Source organism: Microcebus murinus, chromosome 2, assembly GCF_040939455.1.
Source record: "Microcebus murinus isolate Inina chromosome 2, M.murinus_Inina_mat1.0, whole genome shotgun sequence".
In the NCBI taxonomy this organism is placed as follows: Eukaryota; Metazoa; Chordata; class Mammalia; order Primates; family Cheirogaleidae; genus Microcebus; species Microcebus murinus.
In genome coordinates this window covers 119,655,311-119,680,450 of record NC_134105.1, presented here as the reverse complement: position 1 = coordinate 119,680,450, position 25,140 = coordinate 119,655,311, and the positions used below count along the sequence as shown (strand labels likewise).

General features: G+C 39.8%; 1 protein-coding gene and 1 pseudogene across 2 annotated transcripts in view; one reads left to right on the top strand and one right to left on the bottom strand.

Moving 5' to 3' along the window:
* Positions 1-15,663: 15,663 nt before the first annotated feature.
* Positions 15,664-16,788, bottom strand: LOC105871656 (mortality factor 4-like protein 1 pseudogene; annotated as a pseudogene).
* Positions 16,789-17,157: 369 nt separating this feature from the next.
* ANKRD45 (ankyrin repeat domain 45) overlaps positions 17,158-25,140 on the top strand; it is a 43,823-nt gene continuing 35,840 nt past the window's right edge. The window contains exon 1 of one of the 2 annotated variants that reach the window (XM_012765104.2): positions 17,158-17,218. The gene's annotated coding sequence lies outside the window, so the exon portion shown is untranslated. Of the gene's footprint in view, positions 17,219-17,266; positions 17,506-25,140 lie in introns of those variants that run through there. The other variant, XM_012765106.3, reaches the window with a different exon arrangement.

The window sequence follows — 25,140 nt, the reverse complement described above, 5'->3', positions numbered from 1 at the left end:
CCGTCCAGAAGCAGGAAGTAGTCCTATTCGTAAATCGTTCCCGCTGGAACCCACATATTCCGCCAAGAGGTTCCGGTGCAGCTCCGGAAGTAGCCTCGCCCTTTGCTGGGGGTTTGGATAACGTCAAAGACTTCCCTGTTCCTTGTTTCCTGTTCTTAGTACCGGGAGTGTGATCGCTTTGAGAGTTCACTCCTGAATTGGCAGTATTTGAATACTGTAGCCTTCTCTTTTCTGTTTTACCCAGCAAAGGCAATACAAAGATAGGAGTAGTCACAGAAAACTAGGAATTTTGATTTATCTGTAGTTGCTAGATCTCCATTCGGCAAAATGTTGTTTCTAATTGTGGAATGAATTATGGATGCATGCACACATGGGGTCGACTTATATCTATTGGGTCTCTATTATGTGCAAGGTGCTGAGAGGATACACAGACAAACCAGAAATCGAGCTGACTTTTCAGATTTCCCACAGTCCAGCTTTCAAGACACCAGGGTCTTATCCAGGATTCTAAGGCTGTACCAGCTTGCCCTTTCTACTTAGTATTCACCCCCAAACACTTCATCAAACATTTCTGTGGACTGTCTGTGGTATGGGAGGGTGAGGGGGTGGACAGAGTGTATTTTTCAACTTATCTTTTGCTCCAGATTGTGCCATAGCACACAGCCACCTGATTTTTACTATATATTTAGAAAAGAAACAAGTGATACACGTGTATAGTGAGGGTTACAATCTCAGGAATATCAATGAAAGACTGTTGCTGATTTCTTGATAACTAAACTAGACTAAGCATTAATTTAACCAGATTTTCTTTAGCTATTCTTTACATAGAATTCACACAGTTGTGTCCAGTTGTTTCTGAAGGGCAAGGATAATTCTTGTTAATTAGCTTGTAGTAGAAACTGCATCCCCTTTAGATCCAGACACCCATAGGTTCAAATCTTAGTCTTGTGACTAAACTAGCTTTGTGGTCTTGGTCAAATTTTTGCTGCATGTATACATGTGATATGTACACATGCAGTAAAATTTTTTTTCCACATTTTAAAACTTTACATAAATGGTTTAAAAAATTTATGCCTTTTTTGGCAAATTGTTTTTCCAGTCAATGTTCTATTTTGAAGATTTGTCAATGTTGATCAATGAACATCCAATTCAGTGATTCTTAAAGTGTGGTCCTAGACCGGCAGTGTCAATGTCAGTATCAGTTGGGAAATGCGAATCCTTGGGCCCTACCACAGACCCATTGAACCAGGAGCTGTGGTGTTAGGGTCCAGTAATCTGTGTTCAAATAAGTTCTCCAGTGATTACAATGCTCATTAAAGTTTGAGAACCACTGTACTGATTTATTTCTTTTCACTACTGTATAGCATTCCATTGTATGACTATATCACAGATTTTTAAAAAAATTGATTGTCCTACAGATATTTTGACTGTTTCCAGTTTTCTCCATTACAAACAATGCTACAATGTAAATTTTTGCATATGCCTCCTAGTGTACACCTAAAAGTTTCTGTAGGGTATGCACCTAGGAGTAAAATTGCTAGATTGTATGCTATGCACAGTTTCAACTTGATTAGCACTAGTTAAGTTGCTCTCTTAAGTAATTATTCCATTTTAATAATAAGAATACCAGGAAATACTTACATAGCATGTTATATTAACTCATCAATACTCACACTAATCTTTGCAAGGTAGGTTCTATCATCACCATTCCAATTTTACAGATGGCACCAAGACATTTTGTATCTTGCCCAAAGTCACACGGTTATTTAAGAGGCAGAGCAAGGACCAGTTTCAGGTCCTTCAGGAGCCATGAACAATGGCTCTAGACTCTGTGCTTTCAGACACAGTGCTATGTTGCCCCTCCCATCAGAAGTGTTTGAGGGTTCTTTTTGGTCTATATCATTGTCACACTTGTGTTTTCCAACTTTAAATTTGTTTTTGCCAATGTGAGGGGTACAAAATGGTAATTTTCTGTGGTTTAGATGTATATTTCTCTGATTACTATTGAAACATCTTAAAAAAATTTTTTTTTAGAAATGGGGTCTTGTTATGTTGCCCAGGCTGGATGGGATCTCCCAGGCTCAAGTGATCCTCCCACCTCAGTCCTGAGTAATTGGGACTACAGGTGTGTGACACCAAGTCTTGAACCATCTTTTCATGTGTAAAGGTGGCATTCAGATTTCCCATCTGTGAATTATCTGCTGTAAAAGATATCTTCAAAATGACCCTTAGACAGGTTGGTATAAAATATAGGAAAGCATAAAAATGTTAATAAATGCTGCTAACCAAAGAATGATTTTAAACTCCTGGCCAGGATAAGAGCAGTCTCTCCTATTTTTGTAAATCTACGATTCACTCCCCAACCCACTGCAATCTGGTTTATGCTTCTGCTACTGTATTTCCTTTTGAAGTGGAGCAGTTTAATGTGAACCAACCCTGTCTATTTATGTCAAGGCTTAGGGGACTCCATTTAGAAATATGCATATGGTAAACTTGGCATTTGCAATAATTACAGTATGTCTGACACTGTAGTAAGACTATGTCCTTGGGGAGCCTGAATTTCTAGCTGAAAATATACCTAAAATAGATTTAACCTGGATTGGATGTGAAGCAGTGGCAACAAACAATTCTTCAGGGATTGCTGAGCTTAGCTTAGTCTTTCAATCAGAAATTATATCTTGTTTGCCATGTATAAAACACTGGGGTTGGACCCAAGGTTTAGTATTAATAGCAGTAAATAAGATGCACAGGGCCCCTTGTTTTATGGAATTTATTTTCTTTCTTTCTTTCTTTCTTTCTTTCTTTCTTTCTTTCTTTCTTTCTTTCTTTCTTTCTCTCTCTCTCTCTCTCTCTCTTTTCTTTCTTTCAACATTTCTTTTCTTTATTTTGACAGGATCTTGCTGTTTCCTGTACTAGAGTGCAGTGGTGTCATCATAGCTCACAGCAACCTCAAACTTCTGGGCTCAAGTGATCCTCTTGCCTCAGCCTCCAGAGTAGCTGGGACTACAGGCACATGGCACTATGACAGGCTAATTTTTAAATTTTTTGTAGAGATGGGGTCTCACTATGTTGCTAAGGCTGAGAATTTTCATTCTTGAGGAGACACACATTATAAAATTAACCCATGAATTATACAATTAATTGTTGGATTATAATTGAGATAATTGAAAGTGACCCACAGGGTTCTGAGAAAACATCTTGTTGGCTGCCCAGATCTAATATAGAGGGTAAGGAAAGTGTGGTGGACAGTCTTTGAGATGGCCCTTAGTGTTCTCTGCCTCATGGTATTCTTATCCTTATGTTATCCCCTCCTGTGAGTGTGGGCTGGACCTACTGACTAACAAATGGAATATGGCAAAAGTAATGGAATGGTAATTCCAAGATTAGGTTATAAAAGGACTGTGGTTTCTTTCTCAGATGTCATCTCTCACTTGCTTTCTCTGAGGAAGTCACCTACCATGTTGTGAACTGCCCTGTGGAGAGGCTTGTATGGCAAGGAATTGAGAGAGGCCTTGGGCCAACAGAGAGGAACTGAAGCTCTCAGTGTAATATATTATGAAAAACTGAATCCTGCCACCAACAACATGAGTAAGCTTAGAAGTGAATCTTCTCTCATTTGAGCCTCCTGATGAAATTGCAGACTTTTCTGATAGTTTGACTAAAACTTTATGAAAGACCAGGAGGCAGAAGCACTTAACTAGCCATACCAGAATTTATGACCCACAAACATTGTTATATGTTTTTTGTTTTTTGAGACAGAGTCTCGCTTTGTTGCCTAGGCTAGAGTGAGTGCCATGGCATCAGCCTAGCTCACAGCAACCTCAGTCTCCTGGGCTCAAGCAATCCTTCTGCCTCAACCGCCCGAGTAGCTGGGACTACAGGCATGCGCCACCATGCCCGGCTAATTTTTTTTTAATATATATATATTAGTTGGCCAATTAATTTCTTTCTATTTATAGTAGAGACGGGGTCTCGCTCTTGCTCAGGCTGGTTTCGAACTCCTGACCTCGAGCAATCCGCCCGCCTCGGCCTCCCAGAGAGCTAGGATTACAGGCGTGAGCCACCACGCCCGGCCTGTTTTTTTTTTTTTTAAACTACTACATTTGGGTAACTTGTCATGCAGCAGTAGATAACTAACACAAAAGACTTCTTTAAGGAAGTGGTTCTTAGATAGGGATGTAAGGTATGATGGGATTTACAAGGTAGAAGAGTTGGAAGGGAAGGAGGAATGTTCCAGGCAAAGACCCTAAAGCCAGAAAGTCAGGGACAGCTTGGCAACAATGCATTGAGAACAATGGCATGACACAAACTGTGAAAATGGAAAGTGTTTTGGAAAGTTCAGGAACAGAGCAGGAAGAGTGAGCACAAATCAGACAATAACAAAACATTTTCCTAGTCTCCTTGATGCTGCTATAGAAACTATAGGGTGGCATAGTGGAGAACACCATGATGGGAGCTAGATGACCCAGGTCCCAGTGCTAACCCTGTGATCTCAAACAATCACTTGGCCAGTTAGGTCCTCAGTTTTCTCATCTGTGAAATGGAATCTAAATCCTTTACAACTTCTCAGGCAAGAGTTATTAGTTATATGAAATCTGTATGAGGAAAACTATAAAACACTCCTGAAAAAAGCAAAAGTAGATTTGAACAGAAACAAAGACATTCCACATTATCGCATAAGATGACTCATTTTTATAAAGATTAATAGTGCCCCATAAATTAATCTATAAATTTAATGCAGTCCAGTGTCTTAGTCCACTCATGCTGCTTTAACAAAATCCCTTAGACAAGGAAATATATAAAGAATAGAAAGTTATTTGCTCAAAGTTCTGAAGGCAGAGAGGTCCAAAATCAAGGTGCCAGCAGGCAGTGTCTGACGAGGGTGTAACCACAGGACCAGCCCAAACAAAACAGTAAGTCATGTAGCCTAGATATGTGCAGTGAAAAAGCTTTGACCTCTAACAACATCCAGAACCAATATTTCCTTCCCACAGAGCCAAGAAAAGACCAGGACATAACTGGAACCTGAATGCCAGATCCCTTTCAGAAGCGAGCGGTCTGTTGGTTAGGAAAATCTGGTGCTAAAATCTGCCTCAACACACCTTACCATAAATGGTCAAATTTAAAGTCTTCCAATCAGACTCTGCCACACCAACATTCCTAATGCTTTTCCTTGCACTCCATTTCTTTAAACTTGCCCCAGACACTAAATCAGGGAGACAGATTTGAGCTGAGCTTCTTGTCTCCTTGCTCATCAGCCTCAAAATAAAGCCTTTCTTTTCTCAAAGGCTAGTGCCATAGTATTGGCTTCTATGCACGTTGGGCAGCAGCCCCCAGCTCAGTAACAAGGGCTGTTCTCTGCTTCCAAGATGCTGCCTTGCTGAGTCCTCCAGAGGAGATGAATGCTGCATCCTCATGTGGCAGAAGGGCAGGAGAGAGCTCCCTTCAACCATGAGCCTCTTATAAGAAGCTAATCCCATTCATGAAGGTGGAGCTTTCATGGATTTATCACCTTCCAAAAGCCACAACTCTTAATAATGTTGCATTGGGGATTAAGTTTCAACATGAATTTTGGAGAGGACACCATCCATCATTTACCACAGCACCAAATAAAATCAACATCAAAGTTTTTACAGAACTAGATAAATTGATTATAAAGGTCATATGGAAGAACAGACAAATAAGAATACCCCAAAATAGCTTAAAAATAGAAGCAGCAAAGGGGAGGTTCACCCTAAGAGATATTATTAAAACATGTTATAAAACCTCTATGATTAAAACTGTGGTTTTGGCATATAAACAGACAGACACATGGAGCAGAGTAGGAAATCCAGAAATAGATCTAAGAACATATGGAAATATAGTATGTGATAAAGGTAATATCTCAAATCAGTAGGGGGAAATCAAGACTGTTTAATAAATTATTCTGCTACAACTATGAAAAAAGATGAAATTGGATTCATTTCTTTCTCCATACAAGGGGTTGGACTCCATTGTCGTGGAGCAAAGGCCTCTGTAGACCCTATGGAAAGAGCTGAGGCTGGAATTGTCCTTCAGGGTTGTCAGAAGTTGGAGTAAGGAGGCTGGGTCTTCATAACTCACAGCAACCAAATGTATCAGAAATATAAATGTAATAATGAAAGCATAAAAACAGTATAAAATGGGTGAATTTCTTTATGAAGAGTGGAGAAAAACTTCTCTATGACTCAAAATCTAGAAGCAAAAAGATTGATAAATTTGACTGCATAAAAACGTTCCATGGCACAAAGACGAATGCAGTAAAAAACGAATGATAATTAGAAAAAAAATATTTGCAGTATATATCATACACAGCTCATAATGTAACATATAAATAGCTTCTAACAATGGAGAAAAAACAAATAATATAGATAAGTGGGCAAAATATATTCACAGCCGGTTTACAGAAAAAGAAAATGCCCTTAATCATTTGAAAATACGTTCAATGTTTCTCATAATAAAATAAATGCAAATTGTGGCTATATTGAGACCCATTTATCACCTATCCAGCAGGTAAAAGTCCAAAATTGGGCAAACTGCTTTGTTGACATGACTGTGGGAAATGAGAAACTCTCATTTGTGGCCTCCTTTGGAGGAGGATTTGGCAAGATCTAGCAAAATTACATTTGCATTTACCCTTTGACTCAACAATTCCATTATCCCAAGGAAATATTTGCAAAAAAATGGCAAAAATAACAAGTTATGCACAAGGTTATTCACTGCAGGATTCTTTGTGATAGCAAAAAATGGAAAGTATCCAAAAGCCTCTCAGTAGGTGACTGATTAAAAAACTATGGGATATTCACATAATGAGGAGTATGCAGCTATAAAAAGAAATGAGAATGATCTCTTTATATTAGTACTTACCTGGTGCGTTCTTTAGGCATATTGTTAAGTAGTGCAAAGCAAATGAACAGTGTTTATAGCATGCTAACTTTGATTAAGAAAGGGGAGAAATATAATGTGCAAGTGTATATATGTGCATATATATTTACTTATATTTTAAATTTTTATTTATATATTTAAAAATAGAAAGATAAATGGGGTACCAATAAAAATGGTTACCTACAGGGGAAAAGAGGGACTAGGGTAGAAACGTTAGGGAAGGAAGCCAGCTTTCTTTGAAAGTATTGGATTTTACATTTTTATTTATTAAATGTTTCCTTCCTTCCTTCCTTCCTTCCTTCCTTCCTTCCTTCCTTCCTTCCTTCCTTCCTTCCTTCCTTCCTTCCTTCTTCCTTCCTTCCTTCTTTTTCTTTCTTCTTTATTTCGAGACAGGGTCTCAAACTGTTGTGGAGGCTGGAGTACAATGGTGCGATTGATTATAGCTCACTGCAATCTCAAACTCCTGAGCTCAAGCAATCCTCCTGTCGCGCCCGCCTCGCCAGCAAGGAAGACGCGGCAACCGGAGTTCTTCTGACAGCGCTTTATTGGGGAATCTGAAGATGACTAAAGCGGAAGACCCCGAGGAGCTCTCGGAGCGGGCTTATATAGGCACTAAGTACATTAGGCAGAATCTGATTGGCTCACGCAAGAGCCCTCATTAGCATACTTGATGAGAGACAGGAAAAAGCCCCTACACATGCGCGGTTCACCCTGTTTATCAGTCTTGTGGTATGGGTGTGACCAGGAAGTCGGCGCCATCTTGCAATGGCGTTAACACCGCGCCCCACATCCTCCCATCTCAGCCTTCCTAGTAGCTGGGACTACAGGCCTGCACCACCAAATCAGGCTCATTTAAAAACATTTTCTGTAGGGATAGGGTCTCACTATGTTGCTCAGGCTAGTCTCAAACACCTGGCCTAAAGTGATCCTCCTTTGTTCTCCCAAAGTGCTGGAATTACAGGCATGAGCCACCATGCCCAGCCTATTAAATGTTCTCAATAATTAAAAGTTTACTTAAGCAAAATCTATTTTTATTTAAATAAAATCGTATTACTTACTTAACATTTATTTTTTATTTTAATAAAATTAAAGGGATTTTATTTTAATGTCTTTAACAATTTTAAAACCAAATTTAATCAAAAGAGGAAAAAAAAGCAATCCCTGAATATTAACAAACAAATGGACCTAACTATGTCAGATTGGTGGCATATAGTTAATTCTGTAATGTGCCACTCAGATATCCTTAAGGAATGAGAGACATAATCCCCCAGCTGCTAAAAGTGCTGCTGGCAGAGAGAGCTCAGCTGTCAGCCCTTTCTGTAAAATGCCTTGGCTGAAAAGGGCTGCCTGGCCAAGGTTTCACTCCCTTTCTGGGGTAACCTACATGCAATCACTGGTTGTTGCACAATTCTCTTTTCTCAACTTGGGACAATTCTGAAGGGTCATTCAAGCTTCATAGCTTCCTAGAGAAGCTGCAGAGGCCTTTGTTGAGACTAGATTATAGCTCAACTTCTCCCTTTGCTCTGTTTCTGTCCCTTCCTTTCCACAGGTATTGATCCTTAGAGCACTTTTTTTTTATTTTTAATTTTTTTATTTCAGCATATCACGGGGGCACAAATGTTAGGTTACATGTATTGCCTTTGTCTGACCTGAGTCAGACCGTTAAGTGTGTCCATCCCCCAGGCAGTACGCACTGCACTCACTATGTGTGCATATACCCATCCCCTCCTCCTCCCTCCCATCTGCCTGACTCCCTATGAATGTTACTACTGTATGTGCGCTTAAGTGTTGGTCAGTTAAGTCAGTTAATACCAATTTGATGGTAAGTACATATGGTGCTTATTTTTCCATTCTTGTGATACTTCATTTAGTAGAATAGACTCCAGCTCCATCCAGGATAATACAAGAGGTGCTAGATCACCATTGTTTTTTGTGGCTGAGTAGAACTCCATGGTATACATATACCACATTTTATTAATCCACTCATGTATTGATGGGCACTTGGGCTGTTTCCACATCTTTGCAATTGTGAATTATGCTGCCAAGAGCATTTTTTAATAAAGTTCCTGCATACTAAACTCCATCTCAGAATATGCTTCCTGGGGAGTCCAACTGCAGCAGTTAGTGTCTGGAGTAGTTCAAGAAAGTCATCACTATAATGGGATTTTTGTGTTGGGTCACCTACTTCCAGGCTAGCAATGAGAATATTGACACTGGTGGTATTATTAATACCACCAGTCTCTGGTGGTATTAATAGCTCAGATAGTTCCTGGCACAATTGCAGTGAGATTATTAAAATTTTCACTACTAGTGAACTATATTTTCTAATGGAAAGAAACACTCTAGCAGATGCAATAGATTTTTGCAAGTGTTTGAGATACATAGAGGAAATATAAATGGGCTAATACTAAGTTCATTCAATACTTTAGAGAAATGTAATGGAATGTTGAGAGTCATTAATTTGGCAATTAAAAACTAAGCATGAAAGCCAAAGGGCTTCCTTGTTAAGAAATAAAGAGGCTCTCATCTGCAACTGGAAAGCAGGATGAACTGAAGACTAGGTCCTAGACTTAATCATAAGAGTTTCAGAGCCTCAAAGAAGTTGGCTATATGAAGAATAGAGAGGCAGTTAGGAAAGAGTGGGATCTTGACACATGGGATGGGAATATCTGGGTTCATGCACCCCAAAATGTTTAATTTCCAAAGTTCACTGAACCCTCTGAGCCTAGAGAAGCAGCCCCTTCTTCCCTAGGGCTAGTGCTCCTGCCATGCTTGAAGTTGATGCAGAGGCCTCCCCACTGCAGGACATGAGACCTTTCAAGACCTCTTCAAGATCCCGCTTGCCACTAGGCCAATAACTAGAGTTAAGTCACAACATCACCTGGACAGGGAAATGCTGGGCCTGATAATGGAGGAAAAGGGACTGTATTAGTTTTCCGGGACTATTGTGGCTGGGTGGCCTAAACAACCAAAATTTATTTTCTCATGGTTGAGGAGGCTAGAAGTCCAAGATCAAAGTGTCAGCATCATCAGACTATCACTGTTACATAAGAACTTTCCCTTATCTCACACTTATGGCTGCATGGGTTTGTCTTGTGACCATCTGAAGGAGTGGGAAAATGCTTGAACTTGGTTCATGAATGGGTTGGTTCAGGACATTGGTGCAAGTCAGGAATGGACAGCAGCTGCACTAGGAAGGCGAGAGGAAATTCTCCAAATGGGTAAGAATATTGGGTAACTTACCTTTGTGTGCAAGTTAATGTGGCTTAAGATTAGAATTTACATAGACATATGGGCTGTGGTGAATGGCTTGGCCGACCAATTAGAGGCCTAGAAAGTAAAACATTTAGGGTTGGGGAAAAGGAGACTTGGGGCAGAGGCACGTAGATAAATGTATAAGAATGGGCACAGAATGTGAAGATCTTTGGTATTATATGTCAATGCCCACCCCAGAGAGCATCCAATACAGAAGAGCTAGACAAATGACTCAGTCAATTGATGTCAGCCAGCCTGTCATTGGTCACTTAAGTTCTGGCTTAATGGATGCATGAATGGAGTAAACATGGTGGCATGCAAGGAGTCTATGCATTGGCACATTATCAGGGTCACACACTTACATAGGCATGTCTAGCTACTGCCCTACCATGACTGTTGAATGTTCAAGCTGCCAGCAGTAAAGATCGATGCTGAGTCCCTGACATGGTATCATCCCTCAGGGAGAACAGCCAGTCACTTGGTGGCAAGTCAATTTCACTGAAATCCTTCTATCTTGGGAGTGATATTCCTTCTCCTTTTCTTCCTCTTCCTCCTCTTTCTTCTCTCCCTCTCTTTCTCTTCTTCCTCTCCTCCATCTTTTACCCTCCTTCTCTTCTTCTTCCTTCTCTTCCTCCTCCTTTTTCTTCTTCTTCTTCCTTGGCTTCTATGTTGTCACATTGACCTGGGCTGTTCATTCTCTATTCATTCTTTCTGTATCTTTCTCTGCCTTCCTAAATGTAGTTTTTCCCCCAGGGCTCTGCCCTGAGCCCTTTGCTCTTTTAAATGCTTACCTTGGATGACTTGGAAGGTCATCCTCTTTGAAGGTTTTAGCTACCCCCTATATGATGATGACTCTCAAATCTACATTTATATCCCAGTCTTGTCTGCTGAGTTTTGGATTCAAATATATGTTAGCGGGAGGCACACTGATATTTCTACCTTTATTTGTCTAACACAACTCATCATCCTGTTTTTAACCCTGATCCTCAAAATCTCCACATTAGGAAATCATAGGATACCTAGTCACTCAAAATAGAAACCTGAAAGCAACTCTTGGCTTTTCTCTGCAGTTTTGTCCCCTTCCAAGGTCGTGTTCTGTCTGACCTATTCCAATTCCTCTAACTGCACCTCTTGCCTCTCCCTCAACTACATATTCTCCTGCTAGTTCAAGCACTTAGGAATTCACCAATGTACTTTGCTTCTTACTTTGTGCCTTCATGCCCTTTACAAATTTCTTTTGAATCCCTTTTCCTACTCCTTTGCCTGTTGAATTTCTAGTTATCTCTACCATCCTCTATCATATTATTATGAGTTTTGGATCATCTGATAAGTATGTCTTATAAGATTATATTTAAGTCACTGATACAGGGAGGTTGAAATGCAGAGAGTGACAGACAGAGCACCAGAATATCCTGCTAGAAACCTGCCTCCAGGTTAACATTGATCCACTAATGAAAATATTCAAGCTCAGCTGTTGATCAACAAATGAAACCACCTAACTGCAATATTCTCTATCCTAAATCTCATGCATGTACCTCTAGGGATAGCACGCTTCTAAAATAAAGACATACTATATTTTTTCTCTGTGTATTATAGATAATTGATATTACAAGTGACAGAAATCCAACCCTTTTTTGGATTAAATAGAAAAATTAATTTATTTACTCACATAATTGAAATGTGGGGTAAAAAATGGTTTTAGAAATGTCTAGATCCAAGACTCAAGCGATGGCATCAAGATTTGATCTCACTTTCACCTCTTGGCTCTTTCGTTCCTCCGTCAAGGTGGTGTGATGGCTACTGGCAACTCAGGCTGAATCTCTCCTCTCATGAATCCCTGCTGGAAAAAAAAAATGACTCCTTACTTGCTACTCTGGCAAAAATTCAGGATTAGCTTTGATTACACTGATCTGTATCCCATGTTTTTTCCTGAGACAATCACTGTAGCTAGGACTTGATCTGGAGTAGGATCAACCCCACCCAATGCACATGGACTGAGAATGCACCCAAGGGGCCCTAACAGAAAACTAGAGTGCTATGACCAGAAGAGGAAGGTTGGGCAAGTGAAAACAATGGATGCTCACTGCTTCTTCCTCCCCAGCTGTGGAGATTAGCTATATGCAGAAATAGTTCTTTTAGTCATGCATCAGGGAAGTGACTTTAATATTATCTTATCACTGCCAGAAAAACTTGCTTGTGGTAAATTATTTTGAAATAAAATTATTATTTGGGGCAGACATTTCTCTAATATTTACAATAATTAGCTTATATTATAGCTAACCAATTAGCTAAGCAATTCTCTGGTGTTTCAAACCAAACTGATCTAGATTCAGATTCTGGTTCAGCTCTTTACTAGCTGTGTGGTCTTAGGTAGGTGACTGAAACTTCCTCAGTGTCAGTTTCAAGAATAATAATAATTATACCAATAATACCACTTTCACAGAGTTGTTATGAGAGTAGAGATAATTTATATGAATCTCTTAGCATAGTACTCAGCATATAATAGGCCTTCCATCAGTAAGACATGATTATTAAGATATTATAGCACATTATGTTACCTTGAAGTACTTTCTCAACTATTGTATCCTGGTCTTTCATCAGGAATTAACATTGTACAAAGGATATGACTCCTAGTCTATAAATTATAGAAATATAATTTTTTCTACAATAATTTAATTTCCACCCTGAGTGCCTATTTTCCTAGGGTGGTCAAAACTAACTTGAGTCAGGCCGGGTGCGGTGGCTAACGCCTGTAATCCTAGCACTCTGGGAGGCCGAGGCAGGCGGATTGCTCGAGATCAGGAGTTCGAAACCAGCCTGAGCAAGAGCGAGACCACCCCCTCCCCCCGCCCCCCGGTCTCTACTATATATAGAAAGAAATCAATTGGCCAACTAATATATATAGAAAAAGTTAGCCGGGCATGGTGGCGCATGCCTGTAGTCCCAGCTACTCGGGAGGCTGAGGCAGGAGGATTGCTTGAACCTAGGAGTTTGAGGTTGCTGTGAGCTAGGCTGACGCCACGGCACTTACTTTAGCCTGGGCAACAAAGTGAGACTCTGTCTCAAAAAACAAAAACAAACAAACAAAAAAACTAACTTCAATCAATTTGGACACCCTCCCACCACCACAATTTTCTGGAGCAGATCTAATTTCTAGGCTTTGAGTAGTTGTATATCTGCTCCTTAAGCCATCTGTTCATCATGCGGACCTCCATCATTAGTACCCACAGCTTATTGCTGAGATGTCTCTTGTGCACGTGAATTTGGCTCCTTCAGATCCAGTGGCTTTTTCCAATACTCTCAGGTCAAGCTTGGAGAGGGAGTGACTAGGGATTTGAGGGGATCATGGGAGTCTTTCTGCTGCATCTGAGCCACCGGAGGGACATGAATCTCCTGCATAAGTCTGTTTCTAACCTGGTCTGCCTGGATGCATCACGATGTAATTGTTTTTGACATGGAGTTCAAGCAAAGCATAGGGCCCCTTTGCTTTTTGGTTTCTCAAACCTGTTTAGTGTCTTGCCATCTTTATAGTATTAGCATTAAGAGCACTAAAAATAATCTTTAAAAACTCTATTTTTTAGTTATTTAATTCCATTTAAGACTTTTGAGAAAGTTATATTTGAGAACTCTTCAAATCCTGTGAAGATTAATTAAAAACAGAATCATGTACTACTATGTACAGTTATGCAACATAAGTCATCTTCTATCTATTTTTTAAAAAACCCCAAAACAAAGACTATGGGGGAAAAAAGAACATATTAAAAGTGAAACACCTAAAATAAGTCTTATTCTTCACCAACTTCAGTAGGAAATGAATGTTTAGTAGAGAAAATATGCTATATGGTGACTGCAGGAGCAAGCTTGCAGCTGACAGAGCTTCTAGATTATTGTTCCTGTCGATAGTCTAAAATTCTGACTATCACTGTAACCACAGAACAAGCCCAATCTGGCTCAACTTTGTGTAATAAAATGGTGAATTGTATTTTAGTTGCCAAGGACCCTCAGGTTGCAGGGTACCTGAGGGTACCCTGAGCATGCCCAGATGAGCCACGCGTGCAACCTAAGTGCTCAGACCAAGAAAGGGGGACCAAATTAAGAAAGATGGCATGATTCACGATCCAATCAGATTGAGCCCTGGCATAACCTCATGGCATGATCCAGTCAGATCATGCCTCCTGGCATTACCTCATTGCAAGATCAAATCAGGTCATGCCTCATTACCCTCTGCCATAAAACCTGCCCCAAACCCCTGCTCACTGAGACAGATTTTGAGCATTGTCTCCTGTCTCCTTGCCAGCCAACTCGCAATAAAATCTTTTTTTTCTCAAAAGCCAGTGCCATAGTATTGACTTCTATGTACATAGGACAGTGAGCCCACTGCTTGCTTGGTAACACCACAACTTTACTTGAATAAGAAAATTTCAATAATAATTATATTTTAAAAATTCAAATTGAATCTTGTATTTCAGAAGTTCAGATTTATGATGGTGATATTTTGCTTGGGCTTTAGGCCAAATATTCATTTCAATATTAGGCCATTCAGCCTTCAGCTCAAATGTTCAGAGCTCTTCTAAAATATTATCTCTTCCTTAACGATTTCCTTGTAGAAATAGTAAAGAAATGAATATTTTTCTTGACACTTGCCTTCAGCACAAAAACTTTCCCATCTTTACCCTGTGATGCATGTGAACATTTATACAATTACAGGGTCAGTTTAGCCCATTTTTTTCTTGTTTCTTCTGAAACTAACTTTGTTTTCACACACCCCCAATCACTCCTCTACTTTTAAAGTTGTATTTTGGATCTCAAATTCCTGAATCAGGAGGTATAGTTTCCAAGTTCTTTCTGCTCCTACCTACTATAATTGGCACTTGTGAGGTCTCGGGAAAAGCTCCTTGTACATGACACTGACCATAAACTACAGGAGAAAGATCCCCAGTAACTAGAAAATTAAGCAAGTTTTCTGCTATAATTCGAATCTTTTGTATAATAGTTTTGTTTTTTTTGAAATTTAAAGGAAAAATTTATTGAAGATCTGAAAAACAATTCCTAAAAGATCAACTTTTCCAGAAAACTAGCCACACAATGCAATGCGTCTATCAGGTTAAAACATGCATTAGACACAAATACAAAAACCATTAAACAAGCCACCGTTCTTCAACAATTTGAGCAAAGATAAAATGCCTAAGGAACAACATGGATGACTTGTAAAAGATGGGCTCTTTATTTTAAGCACCATAAAAAAGAAAAGGAGCACAAATGGGTGAGTGTGTTCAGTTATATACACCGAATTGAACCTTTGGTGCTAGGAATCAGAGCATTTTGTCATATAGCATTAACACATATTATAAAAGTGCGTAGTGTCAAAGGAATAGAGCCACCAGCGTTCAGAAGCAGCTTTGTCCACTAGGCAATAAACACTCTACAGCATGTCTCTCTGTTGTCCATCATTGAATTCACTGGTAGCAACTTTGAAATGAAAAAAAAAAAAAGAAAAGAAAAAAAGAGCTATAACCCCTTTTATTTTCTCTGTTTAAAATCAAACAGAAAACAAACATCAATTCTGTTATACACTAACATCTTCAAAGTACATTGTTTGTACAGGAGAAAGACTAAGAACAAAAATGTGTTTACAGAGATCCAAACACATGACTGAGCGTGTCTCACACAGCTTTCCGATGGTACTCAGGAGGAGCCACTTCGTAGTCGCTGGCACTGAACAAAGTCGCAGAATTTTTTGCCAGGTACTTTAGGAAATCATGGAGATAATTCAGTAATAAAGCAAGGCTCTTCTCATCCAAAGGTGTATAGGCCAACATCGCTCCAATTCGTACAAATAATCTCAGTAGATGTGGCGCTCCACAGACTTGGTCCATGGGTGCGTCAGGGGGACCTGCGAGAATCTCGGCGTACTGTGGTCTCTCGAACTTGCAGAGCAGCTGAGTGCCCACCATCACGTTGAAGAGTTCTTTAATCCCTGCCACAACTTCGTTGACAGCATACTCCTTATTATCTGTGTTTCCAGGAGATTTCTTGTAATTTGCATAATCCTCTATAGTGGAATCCACATTCTTCTTGGCAGGAAGATAAAAGAGCTATTTTTGCCTGGTAATTAAGTCCCAGTCATCAACAAGCCAAGGTTTTAGCTCCTCAGGAATCTTTAACTTCAACTCTGTTTATGAATGTTTCTTCATTTTCAACAGTAGGATTTACCCGGGCCCCTTGCTTCCGAGGAGGCTGAGGTGTCTCGCTGGTACTGCCAAAATCTCCATTTCCAGGTGCTTTCTGCTTGTTCTTTTTTGTTTTCACGTCAACATTTTTCTGTTGCAGACCAGATGCCTTCTTTCCTGGGGCAGCCCCTCTCATCTTCCCCTCTGCATACTGCTCCTGATTGGCTGTTTGAAGTTCTCACTGTTTCTGCAGATTGGTGTCCACATATTTGAGTACTCTGCTCTCTGGAACCCATTCATCCCAATTTTTATTCCAACTACTGTAATGTATAAAGTATTTCACTTGTCTGTCCTTTATGGCAACCTTTACACACTTTGCTTCATAAAGAAGAGGCCCACGAAAGCACAGTACTCGCTCGCCCTCCTGGAATTCAGGCGTCGGGTCCTGTTTTGGCGCCATTTATAAATGATTCGCCGCCTCCTCCTTCTCCCACCACTCCCGACTACCTCCCCCTACTCTCCAGCCCCTGTATACTAGTTTTTAGAATGCATCCTTCTCTTTCCAGAAAATTCTTCCGTTTAAAGGCCAAACATAAAGACTAAGCTGGGCCGACAACCAATGTGCATATCTTATTTTTAAATTGTACAATAAATATAGACCATATTGCGGAAAATTTACAAAACAAAGAAAAAACCCACACACCACCGTCCAAACACAGCAATGTAATCATAATTTTTGATGAACTCCTCTCTGTTTTTCCCCTTTCGCTGCCCGCACCTTTGCAACCTTGACCTTCGCGCGCAGCCGGAACCGCAGCGCTGGGAGAGGCGCTGTCGCGCGCCGGGTGCGCCGTCGCCATGGTAACCGCGGAAGCTGGGGCTGGGGAGCGGTGAGTCTGGGGTCCCCGCGCCGGGGGTCGGGGTGGGCCCTCGAGGTGGCGTGGGAGGGGTTAGACGGCATCTTCCCTCCAGGTTGCTCGGGCAGGGGCTGGAGGGGAGTGGGCTGCAACCGCGGCGTCCTCGGGCGCTTCTTCTGCCCCGACCTTCGCGCCCTGGCCCCTGGCCCGCGGGCGGCCGCTCGGGCCTCCCGGGGTCCTCCCGGGCGACTCAGGCTGGCTGGCGAGCTCCACCGCCCCAAGTGACGGCTGCCGCTCCGCGGGACCGCCTGGACCTCGCGGTGGGGCTGCCACTCTCTATCCTGTTCCTCAGGCCTTCCCTTTGTTTAACCTGTGTGCCCAGAGCTGCCCTGGGGGTCCTTCTTCGTGAGCTGAGACTTAAAATCCTTAAGGGACTACAATTTTTTGAAGAAAAAATTCAATTGGCTTAAAAGGCCCTTCAGAATCTACTCCTCTGTCACAACTTCAGGCTGCCTCATCTGCCTTCTTGCCCTTTGTTTATGCTATTCCCATTACCTGGACCGCCCTTTTCTCCTCCTCAAAAGACCTCTTCTGGGAAGCTCCTCTGCACCCCACCCAGAGTCGAATTTATTAACACATCATCCTCTTTACTCTCAAAGCATTCTTTGCTTATTACCTTCCTTATATACCTTATCTTACTCTGTCAGTGCTTGATTTACTTATGTCTTCCCTACCAGTCTGCAAAGGCCTATGGGGCAGGGACCATGACCCGTGTGATTTTCTATTATTGATGCCTTAGCAGCCTCAAAAACATTCACACTCTGTAGTTCAAAGGAAAAGTTTATAGACTTGTTTTCCCACACTCATGTAGTGAGGCAGAGCAGGTGCTATTCTCATTTCAGAAAAATCGCATAATTAATAAATAACAGAATCAGGGCTAAGGCTATGCCATTCTACCTTCATAATTCTAGCTTCCCTTCTCCCCTTCCCATGCTCATATTCTCTATGAAACTTTGGTTATATATAGTGGGGTTACAATTTGATTCATGTTATTACTTTTGTGGGCAAAGAAAATGTAATTTATTTTTGTCTATGATCTAGTTTCTTTCATGTGCATTCACATTGATTACTAGGAAAGAAATAATGTAAACACCCAATTAGTTTCAAAGTTTAGCTCAATCTATAATTGATTTATTTGGCTAGCATTTAATTTCTCTTATATAAAAATGTTTAGGTTCTCAGATAACTTCTCTGATTCTCTCTTTGAGATGGTTCCCTGGGTATGTGGATGCATGTGGATGGCTCATGAAATCAGTTATGGAGAAGTGTCTGGGTCTCTGTGCCATCCCTGGGCTCTGGGGTGTTGTTCTTGGTACAGTGGGCTCTCCTTCCCCTTATGATGTTCTTAAGTATAACATTTTGCTCATGTGCCTTGGGAACAGTTCTGTTCTGGTTTGGTCAAAACTCAGTGGCTTTCCTTAGCTCTCATGCTCCCTGGATCACTCAGTTGCACTGAGCTCCTGGCATGACTCCCCTTCAGCTCTGACTGGAATGGTTTGCTCTATAGCCCTCCCTCCCTACAGAGCTCCTTGCCTGCTCCAGTGACAGGGTGGCAGCAAGCCGCCCCAGCAAGACTCTGCATTACTTGTAGGTCTCATATATGTCCGAAAGCCATGGCCCTCAAACTTTTTGGTCTTAGGACTCCATTATATTCTTAAAAATTATTTATCCCAAAGAACTTTCCTTTATGTGGGTTAATCTATCAATAGAGTAAGTATTAGAAATATAGTAAGAATTAGAAATTAAAGTGAGAATTTTAAAGGGTTTATTAATTCTTTTAAAAATAACAAAAATAAGCTCATATGTTAACATAAATCACAAATTTCTTATGGAAATAACTATTTACAAAACAAAAAAATTAGTAAGAAAGTGGCATTGTTTTTCATTTCTGCAAATGTCTTTAATTTCTGGCTTATAGGAGGCGAAGTCTCATGTCTGCTTCTTCATTCTGTTGCGATATGTTGTTTTCATTGAAATATATAAAGAAAATCCTCCTCCCATAGAGATATAGCTGGAAAAGGGAGTAGTATTTTAATAGCCTTTTCAGATAATTGTGCATATTTTTCTTTGTGACTATACCATAACTTGACAAGAGGTAGTTTTTTAAAGGCAGGCTAGTTGCACTGTGGAATCCAAAGCCATATTGGTGAACTTTTCATACTGTGTTACATTAAAATCTAGTGGTCTGTCTTATACTTTGAATGGATCTTTTATCCATGCCCAATTTTGTAATATCATGGAAAATGGTGGGGAGTGAAGCAAATCTTGTAGAACAGTAAAGCAGCCATTGGTAAATTTAGGTTCATTTAGTTACAGTGATTTTCCAAATGTTAACACATTTCATGCTATAATATAAAAAAAAAACACTTTTGTTAATATCACCACTGATCTCATCAGAAAAGCATTGGGAAGCTGTTACACTCATAGTGGCTGACATATGGCCACTGTAAATTTTCTAAAATGCTAATTGTATTAGAGTTTTCCAGAGAAACAGAACCAATCTGATATATATATATATATATATATATATATATATATGGTTGGCCTTCTGTATTGTATGTTCAGCATCTGTGGATTCAACACCGTGGATTGAAAAGATTTGTATTCGGAAAAAAAATGGATGATTGTGTCTGTACTGAACATATACTGACTTTTTTAGTGTCACTATTCCCTAAATAATACAGTATAACTACTATTTATGTAGAATTTATATCATAAATAGGTATTATAAATAATCTAGAGATGATTTAATGTATATGAGAGGATGTGCATAAGGTACAAGATGCAATACTACACCATTCTGTATATGGGACTTGAGCATCTGTGACTTTTGGTATTCTTGGGAGTCCTAGAACCAATACCCCATGGATACTGAGAGACAACGATGTATATGAATAAACAAAAAGATTTATTATAAGGATTGGCTCATGTCATTATGGAGGCTGAAAAGTCTCAACTGCAGTGGGCAATCTGGAGACCCAGGAGAGCTGTTGGAATAGTTCCAATCTAAGTCTGAGGGCTTGAGAAATAGGAGAGCCGTATAAGACTCATGTAAGTTCAAGTCCAAGCCTGAGCCTGAAGGCAGGAGAAAACCAATGTCTCACTTTGAAGATAGGCAGACAGAGTGAATTTTTTCTTAATCTTTTCTATTCAGGCCTAGTTATTTTTCATAAACATATGTTTTTTATGTTAACATGTAATTGTTTTAAGATGAATTGATAAATATTTCTCATTTTTATTTCTAATACAAAAATATTGATAGATATAGCCCATATAAACAAAATTCTTTGGGGTTCTCAATTTTTAAGACTGTAAAGAGATTTGAGATCAAAGAATTTGAGAACTGCTACCCTAATCATGTTGATTATGGGCTGATATGGAAATTAAGCTCCTTTCAAGGGTATACCAAGAGTATCTTTGAGTATTCTGGCCTGAATCATATTTCCAGGTTTGATAAAGTTTGTTTCCAAATCTCTGAATTAACCTGGGATCAGATTGATTTTTAAGATGTGGAATAATCTGTCTGTAATCAAGTGTCTGGTGGTAGTAGAGTAGAAAATTATTTACTCATCCTATACAGGAATACTTTATATTAAAAAAGAAGAAGAGGCCAGGCAAGGTGGCTCACGCCTGTAACCCTAACATTCTGGGAGGCTGAGGCAGGCGGATCATTTGAGCTCAGGCGTTCGAGACCAGCCTGAGCAAGAGGGAGACCCCGTCTCTACTGAAAAAAAAAATAGAAATAAATAATCTGGACAACTAAAAATATATATAAAAAAATTAGCTGGGCATGATGGCACATGCTTGTAGTCCCAGCTACTCGGGAGGCTGAAGCAGTAGGAGTGCTTGAGCCCTGGAGTTTGAGGTTGCTGTGAGCTAGGCTTGACACCATGGCACTCTGACCCAGACAGCAGAGTGAGACTCTGTCTCAAAAAGAAAAAAAAAAAAAAGAAGAAGAAGAAGAAAAGAAATAGTAGCATTACCATCTTTTCTTTTGCTTCATGAATGACTTTGCTGGAGGATTGTTGATAACATAATGATGATGATGGTAGGTTCTACTTACTGACTGCTCACCATGTGCTTTTTTTTCATTTCAGCATATTATGGGGGTACAAATGTTAGGGTTACATTTATTGCCCATGTCCCCTCTCCCCCTTCGAATCAGAGCTTCAAGCATAATCATCGCCCAGACGTTACACATCTCACTCATTATGTTTGTATACACCCATCTCCTCCTCCCCCCTCCCACCTGCCCGACACCTGATAAATGTTATTTCTGTATGTCAACTTAGGTATTGATCCATTAATACCAATTTGCTGGTGAGTATATATGGTGCTTGTTTTTTTTTTTGTTTTTTTTTTGAGATAGAGTTTCACTTCATTGCCCAGGCTAGAGTGAGTGCCATGGCATCAGCCTAGCTCACAGCAACCTCAAACTCCTGGGCTCAAGCAATCTTCCTGCCTCAGCCTCCCGAGTAGCTGGGACTACAGGCATGTGCCACCATGCCCGGCTAATTTTTTCTATATATATTATTTGGCCAATTAATTTCTATTTATGGTAGAGACGGGGGTCTCGCTCTTGCTCAGGCTGGTTTTGAACTCCTGACTCTGAGCAATCTGCCTGCTTCGCCCTCCCAGAGTGCTAGGATTATAGGCGTGAGCCACCGCGCCCGGCCTATGGTGCTTGTTTTTCCATACTTGAGATACTTCCCTTAGTAGAATGGGTTACAGCTCTATAAAGGAAAATACAAGAGGTGCTATATCACCATTGTTTCTTAAAGCTGAATAGTACTCCATGGTATACATATACTACATTTTATTAATCTACTCATTTATTGATAGGCACTTGGGTTGTTTCTACAACTTTGCAATTGTGAATTGTGCTGCTATAAACAGTTGAGTGCAGGTGTCTTTTTTGTAGAGTGTCATTTGATCTTTTGGGTAGATGCCCAGTAGTGGAATTGCTGAATCAAATGGTAGATCTACTTGTATTACTTTAAGGTATCTCCATATTGCTTTCCACAGAGGGTGAACTAGTTTGCAGTCCCACCAGCAGTGTAGGAGTGTTCCTATCTCTCTGCATCCAGGCCAACATTATTGTTTGGGAAATTTTTGATAAAGGCCATTCTTACTGGAGATAAGTGATATCTCATTGCAGTTTTGATTTGCATTTCCCTGATGATTAGAGATGTTGAACATTTTTTCATATATTTGTTGGTCACTATTCTGTCTTCTTTTGAAAAATTTCTGTTCATGTCCTTTGCCCACTGTTGATAGGGTTGTTTGATTTTTCCTTGCTGATTTTCCTGAGTTCTAAATAGATTCTAGTTATCAGCCCTTTATCAGATGTGTAGCTTGAAAATTTTCTCCCATTCTGTGGGTTGTCTGTTTGCTTTCTTGAGAGTTCCTTTGGCTGTGTAGAAGCTTTTTGATTTGATCAAGTCCCATTTATTTATTTTTGTTGCTGTTGTGATTGCCTTTGGGGTCTTCTTCATAAGTTCTTTGCCTATGCCAATGTCTACAAGAGTATTTCCAATGTTTTCCTCTAGAATTCTAATAGTTTCACACCTAAGGTTCAAGTTGTTACCCAGTGTGAGTTGATTTTTGTGAGAGGTAAAAGGTGTAGGTACTGTTTCAGTCTTCTACATATGGCTATCCAGTTTTCCCAGCACCATTTATTGAATAAGGATTCTTTTCCCCAGTGTATGTTTTTGTCTGCTTTGTCAAAGATTAGTTGGCTCTATGAGGATGGTTTTATATCTGGGTTCTCTGTTCTGTTCCACTGGTCAATGTCCCTGTTCTTGTGCCAGTAAAAAGCTATTTTAATGACTATAGCCTTGTGGTATAGTTTGAAGTCTGGTAAATTGATACCTCCTATTTTGTTTTTATTGCCTAGGATTGATTTTGCTATACAGGGTCTTCTCTGGTTCCATATGAAGCGTTAAATTATTTTTTCTGTGAAAAATGATGATGGTATTTTGATAGGGATTCCGTTGACTCTGTAGGTCACTTTGGGTAGTATAGACAGTCTGGCCTTTGAAATATAACTGTAAACTTGCTGAGACTTGTTAGGAAAGATTTTATTTTGTTTTCTTCTTAAAAGAGATGTGAAGTGGTTGATATCACTGGTATCTTCTGGGAGATTCCCCTTCTTCCTGCCATGAATGAAGATGCGATAGTGTTACCAAAAGTTTGGCACTTGTCCCTGAGGCCACATCAGAAGAATGTGGACAAGTGGTTTGAGGAGAAGGAAAGAGAAGCTTATTAATTTGCCGGCAAATGAGGAGGATGGAAACTCTCAAAGTACCATTGTCCTGTCCATGATCAGAAATACAGAGCTTTTAAAGGGAGTTTTCAGCTTGGGGCTATAGTTGTTCAATTATAGTTGATGGTCTTGATCTACCTCATCTCTGGCAAAGATAGTCTTGTGGCCTCTGTGTGGACAGTTCTGTTGAGCCATTTCCTATGGTAAAAAGACAACAACAACAACAAAGAATATTCCCTTGCCCTACTGGCCTCGGGCAGGGATACATATTTTAATTCCCAAATAGAGTGTGTGTGTGTGCTTGTGTGTGTGTGTGTGTGTGTGTGTGTGTGTGTGTGTGTGTTTAAGACAGCTTGTAAAACATTTTACCCTTTTCCAGGCCATTCCCTCTGTTACAATAGCAGGAGTTATGCCAGCTATCTTGTTATCATGAGGCAACAGTCATGAAGATGAAAGTCCTACATGCTAAGTATGATAGAGTAGAATGATAGAAAGAGCTTGGATATATATTTTTTGAGCTGATGAACCATCTCCGTCTTTATATTTCTTGTTATATGGGAAAAGAATCTCCTACTTTTAAATAGTCAATCTTGTTTGGCTTTTGTATTATTTATAATCAAAGAATTCTGAATTTTAACAGCTTACAACTATTATACACATTTATAGAAGGAAGAGGTTAATGTAGGACTATAGTAGATAGAGAAGGTTCTAATATTTTACCAATTTAAAATGCATATCACACTTGTCTTTCCACTATTAGCCCATTTCTTTTATTTACTTCACCATAGAACTAAATGACAGTTTTCTTTTCTTTCAGCACTGTTTACTTCTATGTTCAGAAAACTGTGACCTATTTTGTAAATGTTTGCTTTAAACACAGCCACACTGATTCATTTGTGCATTGTCTATGACTCCTTTCATTCTACAACTGCAGAGTTGAGTAGTTGCAATAGAGATAGTAGGGCCACAAGCCTAAAATATTTGCCATCTGGCCTTTTATTCCTGCTTTAGAATGTTGTTCGATTTTCCTGGGGCCTTTATTGTCTTTGTCATTCTCTGCAGTACTATTTCAGTGTCATCTCCTTGACTTTCCTATTTCAAGTTTTTTCTCTTCACTTCCCTGTTACTTCCTAGCACTTCACCCTGTTTATTTCCTTTGAAACACTTATCACAATCTAAAATTATCTCATTTGTTTTATTTTTTTATTACCTGTGTCCAATCACTGGAATATAGCTTCATGATGGGAGGGATCTTTTCTGGTTGTTGAATCCTCAGGACCTGACACAGTGCCTGGCATATAGGAAGGAATGCAATAAATAATGAATTGTATGAGTGAATAATTAAAGTGCTTATTCTCACTAATTCAGACTTTTACAATAACTGTCTTAATTCGTCTTTCTTTTTTGCCTCTATTCTCTTATTCCTCTAATATATGTTACCCAGGGTTGTCAGATCAATCTTGAAACATGCTTAGTTTCCAGCACTAAAACCTTTGGCTACCCCCCCCCCCAGTTGCCTGCAGAATCAAGTTCAGCTTTATTGATCCAATGTCAGCCCCTTCTTTAAGTGTATACTTCTGCTTATTTTGAATGGCCTACACTTAACCAAATTGGCCAACTTACTCATTCC